We start from the raw sequence: 12576 nt of genomic DNA, 5'->3' as shown, positions 1-12576 counted from the left end.
GGGTGAGCGTTTTCCTGTTTGCTTATGGCGGAATACAGCTCATTGAGTGCGGTGTTAGTGCCAGAATCAGTCTGTGGTGGTATATAGACAGCTTTGAAAAATACAGATGAAAACTCTCTAGGTAGATAGTGTGGTCTACAGCTTATCATGAGATACTCTACCTCAGGCGAGCAAAACCTCGAGACTTCCTTAGATATCATGTACCAGCTGTTATTTACAAAAATACATAGTCCGCCGACCCTTGTGTTACCAGACACCGCTGTTCTATCCTGCCGATACAGCGTATAACCAGCCAGCTGTATGTTGATAGTGTCGTCATTCAGCCATGACTACGTGAAGCATAAGATATTTCAGTTTTGAATGTCCCGTTGGTAGTTTAATCTTCCGCGTAGGTCATCTATTTTATTCTCCAAAGATTGCACGTTTGCTAGCAGAATGGAAGGAAGTGGGGGTTTATTCGATCGCCTATGAATTCTCAGAAGGCAGCCCCGCCCTCCGGCCTCTTTTTCTTCGCCTTCTCTTCACGCAAATGACGAGGATCTGGGCCTGTTCCCGGGAAAGCAGTATGTCGGGCTTGTCGGACTTGTTAATTGAAAAAAAGGATTCTGCCAGCTCGTGGTGAGTAATCGCAGTTCTGATGTCCAGAAGTTATTTTTGGTCATAAGAGATGGTAGAAGCAACATTATGTACAAAATAAGTTCAAAAATAAGTTACAAACAATGCAAAAAAAAAAAAAACACAATTGGATAGGAACACCTCTCACTATACCAAATTCATGAAGTGTTTAAAATCCCACCAATATTAATTTGCAAATTACTCTACAGTAAATTGAAATCTCAGAATTCATCCCAAATGGCCCCCTATTCCCTATATAGTGCACTACTTTTGACCAGGACCCATAGGGTCTGGTCACAATTAGTGCACTAAACAGTGGCTTCGGAAAGTATGCAGACCGCTTGACTTTGTCTACATTTTGTTTTGTTACAGCTTTATTCAAACAGATTTTTTTTAATCACCAGCGATCTACACACAATACCCCATAAAGACAAAGCGAAAACAGGTTTTTAGAAATGTTGGCAAATGTATAATTTTTTTTTAAACAGATACCTTATTTACAAAGTTATTCAGACCTGTTGTTATGAGACTCGAAATTGAGCTCAGGTGCATCTTGTTTCCATTGATAATCCTTGAGATGTTGGTACAACTTGATTGGAGTCCACCTGTGGTAAATTCAATTGAATGGAGATGATTTGGAAAGGCACACAGCTGTCTATATGTCCCGCGGTTGACAGTGCATGTCAGAGCAAAAACCAAGCCATGAGGTCGAAGGAATTGTCCGTAGAGTTCCGAGACAGGATCGTGTCGAGGCACAGATCTGGGAAAGGGTACCAAAAAATGTCTGTAGCATTGAAGGTCCCCAAGAACACAGTGGTCTCCATCATTCTTAAATGGAAGACGTTTGGAACCACCAAGACTCTTCCTAAAACTGGCCGCCCGGCCAAACTGAGCAATTGGGGAAAATGTTCCATCCTCACAGGCCCCTGAGCCTGTGTAGGGATGTGATCAGGACTATGACTGAAGGAGTGGGATGGGTTTTTGGATTCATTTTGTTTTTGTATTGTATATGATGTTGGGTTTTTCCCCTTTCCCATACAGTAGGTGGCGGCATGCACATTTAATATTTGTTAATAACAGAGAATAAGGCCCACACTCCAGCACAGTAGGTGGCGGTAATGCACCAATTTTGCATGTCATCCCCCGAAAAACCCCACTGAAAAAGAAGGACCCAGCAAGCTAGCTAGCCTGCCGAGCACTGCTTTCCTGCAGTTCTATTAACGTTGCCATGAGGGAAGAAGCTAGCTAGCCAACCCAACTCTTTCATTGCACTACCGGGTAGTTGCTTCAAGAACATTGGCTGACAAAAATACCAGAATGAAAGCAAATGTAAGTAATTATAATTTCATAACGAATCATGCAAACAAATATACAGTTAAGAGGAATATGTCAGTTAATAATGTAGAGACAGATTGTTATACATTATTTTTTGTCATAATATTAATTTACGAAATTCGCCATTTAACAAGATATCTAAGCTAACATATGCCAGCTAGCTATACATTCATCTTGCTATAAGGAAATTTGACATTTGTTGAATGTTAATTTGTGTGGTTTAATGTTTTAGGAACTCCTGAGCAAGCCAGGCTATCATCTTGTGAAACCCAGTGGATGTAAAGAATCTAGCTAAGGCTTTTAACGCTACTGAACCACAGCCAGAGGATGGCTACATTACTACTCCACATTGAACCACAGCCAGAGGATGTGTAAATTACTACTCCACATTGAACCACAGCCAGAGGATGGTTAAATTACTACTCTACATTGAACCACAGCCAGAGGATGGTTAAATTACTACTCTACATTGAACCACAGCCAGAGGATGGTTAAATTACTACTCTACATTGAACCACAGCCAGAGGATGGTTAAATTACTACTCTACATTGAACCACAGCCAGAGGATGGCTACATTACTACTCCACATTGAACCACAGCCAGAGGATGGGTAAATTACTACTCCACATTGAACCACAGCCAGAGGATGGTTAAATTACTACTCCACATTGAACCACAGCCAGAGGATGTGTACATTACTACTCCACATTGAACCACAGCCAGAGGATGTGTAAATTACTGCTCTACATTGACACGGCCCGCTACCAAAACCTGCGGGCTCGCCTTCACTGCAGCCAACGTGAGTAAAACATTTAAACGTGTTAACCCTCGCAAGGCTGCAGGCCCAGACGGCATCCCTGGCCGCATCCTCAGAGCATGCGCAGACCAGCTGGCTGGTGTGTTTTTGGACATATTCAATCAATCCTTATCCCAGTCTGTTGTTCCCACATGCTTCAAGAGGGCCACCATTGTTCCTGTTCCCAAGAAAGCTAAGGTAACTGAGCTAAATGACTGTAGCACTCACTTCCGTCATCATGAGGTGCTTTGAGAGACTAGTCAAGGACCATATCACCTCCACCCTACCTGACACCCTAGACCCACTCCAATTTGCTTACCGCCCCAATAGGTCCACAGACGACGCAATCGCAATCCCACTGCACACTGCCCTAACCCATCTGGACAAGAGGAATGCTGTTCATCGACTACAGCTCAGCATTTAACACCATAGTACCCTCCAAACTTGTCATTAAGCTCGAGACCCTGGGTCTCAACCCCGCCCTGTGCAACTGGGTCCTGGACTTCCTGACGGGCCGCCCCCAGGTGGTGAGGGTAGGTAACAACATCTCCACCCCGCTGATCCTCAACACTGGGGCCCCACAAGGGTGCGTTCTCAGCCCTCTCCTGTACTCCCTGTTCACCCATGACTGCGTGGCCATGCACGCCTCCAACTCAATCATCAAGTTTGCAGACGACACTACAGTGGTAGGCTTGATTATCAACAACGACGAGACAGCCTACAGGGAGGAGGTGAGGGCCCTCGGAGTGTGGTGTCAGGAAAATAACCTCACACTCAGTGTCAACAAAACAAAGGAGATGATCGTGGACTTCAGGAAACAGCAGAGGGAGCAGCCCCCTATCCACATCGACGGGACAGTAGTGGAGAAGGTGGAAAGTTTTAAGTTCCTCGGCGTACACATCATGGGCAAACTGAAATGGTCCACCCATACAGACAGCGTGGTGAAGAAGGCGCAGCAGCGCCTGTTCACCCCGCTATCATCCAGAAGGCGAGGTCAGTACAGGTGCATCAAAGCGGGGACCGAGAGACTGAAAAACAGCTTATATCTCAAGGCCATCAGACTGTTAAACAGCCATCACTAACATTGAGTGGCTGCTGCCAACATACTGACTCAACTCGAGCCACTTTAATAATGGAAAAATTGATGTAATAAATGTATCACTAGCCACTTTAAACAATGCCACTTTATATAATGTTTACATTACTCATCTCATGTATATACTGTACTCTCGGCCATCACTCATTCATATATTTTTATGTACATATTCTTATTCATTCCCTTACACTTGTGTGTATAAGGTAGTTGTTGTGAAATTGTTAGGTTAGACTACTTGTTAGATATTACTGCATGGTCAGAACTAGACGCACAAGCGTTTCGCTACACTCGCATTAACATTTGCTAACCATGTGTATGTGACAAATAAAATTTGATTTGTTAAAAACACAATGCTCGTTGTAAGTGAATTGTATGGTAGGCTATCTTTTGGCCGTTTCTGATGTTCGTGATGTCCCATTTCATAGGGTAATTTATCTCTCCCTACCACTAGTTGCTTTGTTTTCTTGGGACACTCCCCCACACTCGAAAACAAGGGTGAGGTCTAAGGGGAGGGGAGGGGGGGGGGTCTAAGGGGAAGGGGGGTGGTCTAAGGGAGATTGGACCTAAATATAGACTTGTGGAGTATAAAAGCTGTTGACTTTCATACAAATATAGGTTTTCCTCACTAGCTAAGTTTGTACTCTATTGTGTTCTAGTATGGAAGAAGTGGAGAATAAGAGCATTGTAACTTGCAACATCTTTGTTATACAGTTTCCACTGTGTATATTTGTGTGTGTGTGTGTGTTTTGTGTACCTGCGGGTGTGTGCCTCACTATAATCGCCACGTTCATCTCTCATTTTCAAGAAAAATATTGTTTACACTTTACGGTCATAATCATGTCATTGTGTCATAACGGCTGACATAACTTGTCATAACCTGTTATAATATGGTCATAACACTGCCATGACACATATATTTAGACCTGTTGTGACATATATTACGTTATTTTCTGTCTGGTTATGACTCCTACATATGTCAAAACCCACAAAACCTACCACACAAGGAAAAATATTCCATTACACCATAAAGTACTTGTCAACATTTTGTTTGTTATATAATATTTTCTGAAATGTACATTATTAGATTACAGTTTTAATTGTGCCTACGTCAATGTCAGACATGCACCTACCCCCAATGCTCTGTCTCTGATGACTGGGATAAATGCAGGAGCAGATTAAGACACCATATTTCTCACAGATTTTTTTTTAACCTATATTTAACTAGGCAAGTCAGTTTTAAGAACAAATTCTTATTTTCAATGACGGTTTAGAAACAGCACGTTAACTGCCTTGTTCAGGGGCAGAACAACAGATTTTTACCTTGTCAGCTCAGGGTTTTGATCTTGCAAACTTGTGGTTACTAGCCCAACGCTCTAACCACTAGGCTACCTGCCAACTGATGACTGACATAAGGAAATGTAGGTGATAGGCATATCTGGATTATATGATTATGACGGTCATAAAGCTTCATGATAATGTCATAATGTATTTTTTCTTCAAGTAATTTAAAATATGATGAAAAAAACATGACTTTAAATAATTCATAACAACAACAAAGTACTTAAGACAAAATTCAAATGAAAGGAAAGTTCTTGGCAGGAAAAAAAAACATTTGAATAAATGTGGATTTTTACTCTCTCATGTAGGTGTCATAACCAGCCATAAAATAATTGAAATGCATTAATTGAAATGCATTCCAGGTGACTACCTCATGAAGCTGGTTGAGAGAATGCCACGAGTGTGCAAAGCTATCATCAAGGCAAAGGGTGGCTACTTGAAGAATCTCAAATATAAAATATATTTAGATTTATTTATTACTTTTCTGGTTACTACATGATTTGATATGTGTTATTTCATAGTTTTGATGTCTTCACTATTATTCTACAATGTAGAAAATAGTAAAAAATAAAGAAAAACCCTTGAATGAGTATGTATGTCACAACAGGTGTAAGTATATGGGTCATGACAGTATTATGACCATATTATGGCAGGTTATGACGCTGGGTGTCGAGTAAAGTGTTAACAAGGTGCAGGTGCTCCATTATATAGCTAGGAGAGACTGTGGGCTGTATGTTGAAGATGGAGGATAGGGATCTGTCCCAGAACAACAACAACATTCCACCAAGAGATGCTAAAGACAACATCCGGAGCGTTGATCTTCTAGCAGATTCAAGTAGGTAGTAGGCAATTTCCCCTCTTAGACAAACAGGAAGTCATACTGCTGCTCTCTTTACATCATATATGCATATATAACTATTGGTTAGAGCCTGTAAGTAAGCATTACACCTTAAGGTCTAATACCTGTTGTTTTCGGCGCACGTGACAAATAAACTTTGATTTGATTTGACTCCAGGATGGAGAGGCACCATGAGCCAATTTAGAAATCTGAACAGAGAGAGAGAGAGAGAGAGAGGACACTACCGAAACTAACGAGCACACGAGGGGACAGCTTTATGACAGGCCATACTGTTTCTGACTGTCTTAATCTCCACCATAGAAACAACAGTGACAGCAACATTAACAAAAACGGAATGGGTCTGTTGCAGCTCTGTTGAAGCCTGGGTCTGTACTTTGTCAATGGTAGGTTAGGGGGAACTCTATGAGATTCACCTATTGGTCACCTCTTGGTCACAGCACAGTAGACTATATGATTACAGACATTGACCCTTTCTCTTTCAGCTCATTCACCGTCAAACCACTAACACATATATCTGATCACAGCCAAATTACCTTGTTCCTCAAAAGAACAGACATGGAAATTACCACACATTCACAGCCCAGTAAGCTATACATCAGAAATTCATACAGAAAGGTCCAAAACAGCACAGAAGAATACCATAAAGTAACCAATAACCAAAAAATCGAAACACTCTTAGATAACTTTCTAGATACAATACCCACAGCACATGTCCTACAGCAGAGCCTGGACCTCCTAGAGCAGTACTGCCAGACCTGGGCCCTGTTAGTAAACCCCAAAAATACTAAAATAATGATTTTCTAAAGTAGGTCCAGATCTCAGGGAATTAGACCAAAGTTCTCAATTGGTACAAAATATATAGAGTACTGCACACACTACAATTACTTAGGTTTAAAAATAAGCTCAACTGGATACCTAAATGAGTCATTGAATGAACTGAGAGAGATGCACTGAGGGTATTCTACGCCATTAAAAAACAAATTCAAATTGAAATAACTAATAAAATTTGGCTAAAACTAATTGAATGTGTCATTGAACCAACTGCACTTTATGGCAGCGAGGTGTGGACAAACACCCCAAACACCCCATTGAAACCGTGCATGCTGAGTTCTGTAAGATTATCTTACATGTCCAGTGGAAATCTACAAACATTGCATGCAGGGCAGAATTAGGCCAATATCCACTAATAATATTTTTAAAAAAGCAATTAAGTTTTTGAAACATCTAAAATACAGTGACCCCCTCTCGTATCATTACCAAGCCCTGCAATGCCAAGAGCTGAGCAAAGAAATGAGTCCCCTCATCCAGCTGGTCCTGGGGCTGAGTTCACAAATCTGTTCTACTAACACACTGAAGCCTCAGGACCAGAACATCCAATCAATCAGAATAAAACAAATTACAACACAGTCAAAACAAAACTACATTGCTTATTGGGAAACACAAGCACAAAGCAAAATTCAGTGCTATCTGGCCCTAAATCGACAGTACACCATGTCAAACTATAGTATTTGAAACCTTAGAAAAACCATGACAAAGTACAGTCACAGTGAGCACAGCCTTGCCATTGAGAAGGGTAGACACAGGAAAACCTGGCTCCTTGTAGAGGAAAGGCTGTGCAACCACTGCACAACAGCAGAACCTGAGACAGAGCTGCATTTCCTGACAAAATGTAAAAAAAAAAAAAATTGAGAGTGTCATTTGCCCAAATTTGAAACCCTATTCAACATTTCAAAGACCTCTATGATGAGAATAAGCTACCCTTCCTGTTGGGGGAGGACACAGAGAGCTATTGGTTAGCAGCACTACATTGCTGCCTGCTATAAGATGAGGGACAGTGTCTCACAGACCAATCTGCACATGTCCTCTATGCCATTGTTGTTGTTATTGTCCATTGTATGGTTATTTTGACCCTTGACTATTGTTGTTACTGATTGTCCCATTGATAATCTTGATTATCGTTATTTTAATTATGTTAATATTATAAATGAATCACTTAATCTCCAAAGCACGCTTTGGCAATATGTACATTATTACGAGAGAGAGAGAGAGAACACAATTAGACCCAACCAAATCATGAGAAAACAAAAAGAGAATTACTTGACACATTGGACAGAATTAACAAAAAAACTGAGCAAACTAGAATGTTCTTTGGCCCTAAACAGAGTACACAGTGGCAGAATACCTGACCACTGTGACTGACCCAAATTTAAGGAAAGCTTTGACTATGTACAGACTCAGTGAGCATAGCCTTGCTATTGAGAAAGGCCACCGGAGGCAGACCTGGCTCTCAAGAGAAGACAGGCTATGTGCACCCTGCCCACAAAATGTGGTGGAAACTGAGCCGCACTTCCTAACCTCCTGCCAAATGTATGACCATATTAGAGACATATATTTCCCTCAGATTACACAGATCCACAAGTAATTTGAAAACGATTTTGATGAACTCCCATATCTACTGGGTGAAATACCACAGTGTGCCATCACAGCAGCAATATTTGTGACCTGTTGCCACAAGAAAAGGGCAACCAGTGAAGAACAACCACCATTGTAAATACAACCCATATTTATGTTTATTTATTTTCCCTTTTGTACTTTAACCATTTGCACATCGTTACAACACTGTATATAGACATAATATGACATTTGTAATGTCTTTATTATTTTGTTACTTCTGTGAATGTAATGTTTACTGTTCATTTTTATTGTTTGTTTCACTTTTGTATATTATCTACTTCACTTGCTTTGGCAATGTTAGCATATGTTTCCCATGCCAATGAAGCCCCTTGAAGTAGAGATTTATATATATAATTCATATATATAGGCTATGATGATATAGTATCAACCAATAAATTAAATAATTAACACATGTCAACCAATTATTCTCCTCTATGCCATAATATGTACTTTTTAAATGATTTCTACAGGGCCACTCTTGGCTGTGCATCGATACATTTTGATAAATGTTTTACTGTTTTTATAAAATAAATAAGAGTTCAGTGTATGTTATGTTTACAAAGTTACAGGCCTCAGGTAAAGTCATATTGGGTTAGCCTTGGCCCCTTAGAGTATCACTTATCTCCTGTTGGAGTATCAATGATCTCCAGGATGTCAACCCCATTCCTTCAAATGCAATATCCCCGAATCATCTTGGTCTAAATGAATGGCTTTGAGTTAGTTACATCAGAGAGAACTGCTCAGCTGATGATTAATGAGTCTTTCAATAGGGCTGACAAAGGACATCACTGTGAATCAGAGTTCAGATTGAATTACAGGGGATGTGGTTTATGTGAGCCTGGTATGCAGTCTCTTGGAACAAACTGATGGAACTTATACGATGGTTTAAAAAACACAAGTTAATGGATGTGTTGAATTTGCCTTCATCAATCAACTAATCGGTAACACTTTACAATAGTGTTACATGAATTAGCATGAACTAATGTTGTACTGTATATATTTGATTATGGTACACATATCTCACCATAAAGGGCAGTGGATTGAATTCATGTCCCTTCAGTTTTCCTTCTACGGGGCAGCAGCTAATTGGGATCCATAGTAAATACAAATACACAGGCCACCTAATACGACAGTGTCCAAAAACTCCTGTCGTCCGACTCCCGTTTTAATTCTAAAAAACAACACATCCTGCGGTGTTTTCACGCCAAACCATGTGAGTGTGACCATTTCAAGAGGAAGAGGCTGTTGTCAATCTCATTGAATCTCATTGAACTCCTTGTGAACCAGCTCTTCAGGTGAGACATTTGACTTTGCCAGCTGCCAGCAGCGTTGTTCCCGTTAATAACAGCCTCTTGGGACAAATATTACTCCTTGCCGTTTCATATTTCCTGCTGGAAAAGCTCTACTCCTGCTGACTGGCTTTGTAGTTAACCCTTCATATGCCAGCCTTTTGCCCCGCCCTCCTCCATCCTCTTCCTCCTGGCCAGCTGTTTGTCCTCCTCCTTCCTCTTCCTCCTGTCCCAGCTGTTTGTCTTCCTCCATCCTCTTCCTCCTGGCCCAGATGTTTGTCTTCCTCCATCCTCTTCCTCCTGTCCCAGCTGTTTGTCCTCCTCCATCCTCTTCCTCCTGTCCCAGCTGTTTGTCCTCCTCCAACCTCTTTCTCCTGGACCAGCTGTTTGTCCTCCTCCATCCTCTTCCTCCTGTCCCAGCTGTTTGTCCTCCTTCATCCTCTTCCTCCTGGCCCAGCTGCTTGTCCTCCTTCATCCTCTTCCTCCTGTCCGAGCTGTTTGTCCTCCTCCATCCTCTTCCTCCTGTCCCAGCTGTTTGTCCTCCTCCATCCTCTTCCTCCTGGCCAGCTGTTTGTCCTCCTTCATCCTCTTCCTCCTGTCCGAGCTGTTTGTCCTCCTCCATCCTCTTCCTCCTGTCCCAGCTGTTTGTCCTCCTTCATCCTCTTCCTCCTGGCCAGCTGTTTGTCCTCCTCCATCCTCTTCCTCCTGTCCCAGCTGTTTGTCCTCCTCCATCCTCTTCCTCCTGGCCAGCTGTTTGTCCTCCTTCATCCTCTTCCTCCTGGCCAGCTGTTTGTCCTCCTCCATCCTCTTCCTCCTGTCCCAGCTGTTTGTCCTCCTCCATCCTCTTCCTCCTGGCCAGCTGTTTGTCCTCCTCCATCCTCTTCCTCCTGTCCCAGCTGTTTGTTCTCCTCTTTGGATTCTCCATTGGCATTGGGTTTGCCCAATCCGCTTCTGTTTTCATTTTCCCTGACATTTTCTCTCTTTTCAAAATGGATACCTGTGATTTGACAGGGATGGGATTTGATTGAGTTAATGAGCAGAGGAGAGATTCTAATTATCGGCCTTCCTGTGGCCTAATCTTTTGTCTTTCATGAAATGCACCCCGAAATCCGCTCCTTGCCGCATCTGTCTGTTGCCATGGCAACTCCTAGCGCCATGGGTCTCAAAATTAGATTTTCCTCGATCTTGGCCACCAGTGACTTTGTCAATCCGCCTGCGCTATTATTTAGGTTACTGCTAATTCAGCATCTGGAGTAATCACTTGCACCTTTCCCTGAGTTAATGACCCCCTACTGTTTCTTACATGCACTGTTTGGAAATGAAACCCTCAAGATACTTTCTTTATTTTATCCTCTAGAATTCCCAGAGCTGTGTGTGTGTGTGTGTGTGTGTGTGTGTGTGTGTGTGTGTGTGTGGCCATACTGGGTTGATGTTGATGGGTGGGTACTAATAACATTTCTGCAGTGTTTGCCAGAAGCCTAGTCTTGACAATGCCCCCTAATCCCAGCCCCTCTCGTCCAGCCAGTCCTCTCTGTACCTTTGAAAACCCACACCTGGCCAACTCCTCTAGTTACCTCCTCCTCAATAATTCACCACTGCGCCAACTCTTTGGGGGGGAAAATTATTCATTCACTCAAGGAATGTTCCCTTCCACCCCTCTTCACACACTCACACACACACGGGCGCACACGCACACATACATACACATACTGTACACACACAGACACACACACGTACATACATATGCACACATACATACATATGCACACATACATACATACATACATACATACATACATACATACATACATACATACATACATACATACATACATACATACATACATACATACATACATACATACATACATACATACATACATACATACATACATACATACATACACACACATACACACACACTTCTCTCTTATCTGGTTGCTAAGCGGTGACATCCCCTCAGCACTGGAAGCTGTAGGCCTACATTATCCCTGATTGTGACTTGCTGTTCTGCCTGCCTGTTTTCACCGTTGTCACATTCCTCTTTAGTAATGCACTGAACTTCCAGAGGAGCGTCTCTGCTTGTGGTCCTTTGATCGGGTGATATATGAGGTTATAACACGTTCCAGTGGCACTGCAATTAAAGCCAGCCCTGCGGCCATCTTTCAACCCAACACACACAGGCAAATATCAGGTCATGGTTAGGCTCAGCTTGGGCTCCTGCAGTGGAACTAATTAGTGCTCTCACAGGACTGCTGTCTTCAGATTATTATCCCTCAAATGAATATGGAGGAGCAGAAACAACTGGATGGTGTTCCATGTTGACTTAGATCTTCCATGTCTCTCCCTTCACTCTGGTTCTGTTTGACCCCTCAGTTTGAACATGTTTGGTAATCTGCTGGGAAGTTAACTGGCAACCAGAGGGTTTCCGGCATCATAATCCTAGATGCTATCTCATGCCATTGTGCCCTTGAGCAATGTGTGTGTGTGTGTGTATCTCAGATTTGAACATGATTTTTCAATAAGATTCTTCTATTACTACTAGAACCCATACTGTACAACTGCAACTGCAGTTGACATCCCTTCAGCGTAAACATGCCATCTTCGTCCCTCAATCAACCTGTCCACTGTTTTCCTCCGCAGAGCTGATTTATTCTAATCGCTTTTTTTCAACAAGAGGAGATTGTTATTGTGTATCAAGACAAAAAAAGACTCCAACCCAACCAAGTGCCGGCCAAAGAGTTGCAGAGAAGTGGACATACTGTTGCTAAGCTAAGAAGCATTCGTTACCAG

Source organism: Salmo trutta, chromosome 17, assembly GCF_901001165.1.
Source record: "Salmo trutta chromosome 17, fSalTru1.1, whole genome shotgun sequence".
Lineage (NCBI taxonomy): Eukaryota > Metazoa > Chordata > Actinopteri > Salmoniformes > Salmonidae > Salmo > Salmo trutta.
Note: the sequence above shows the minus strand (reverse complement) of the source record.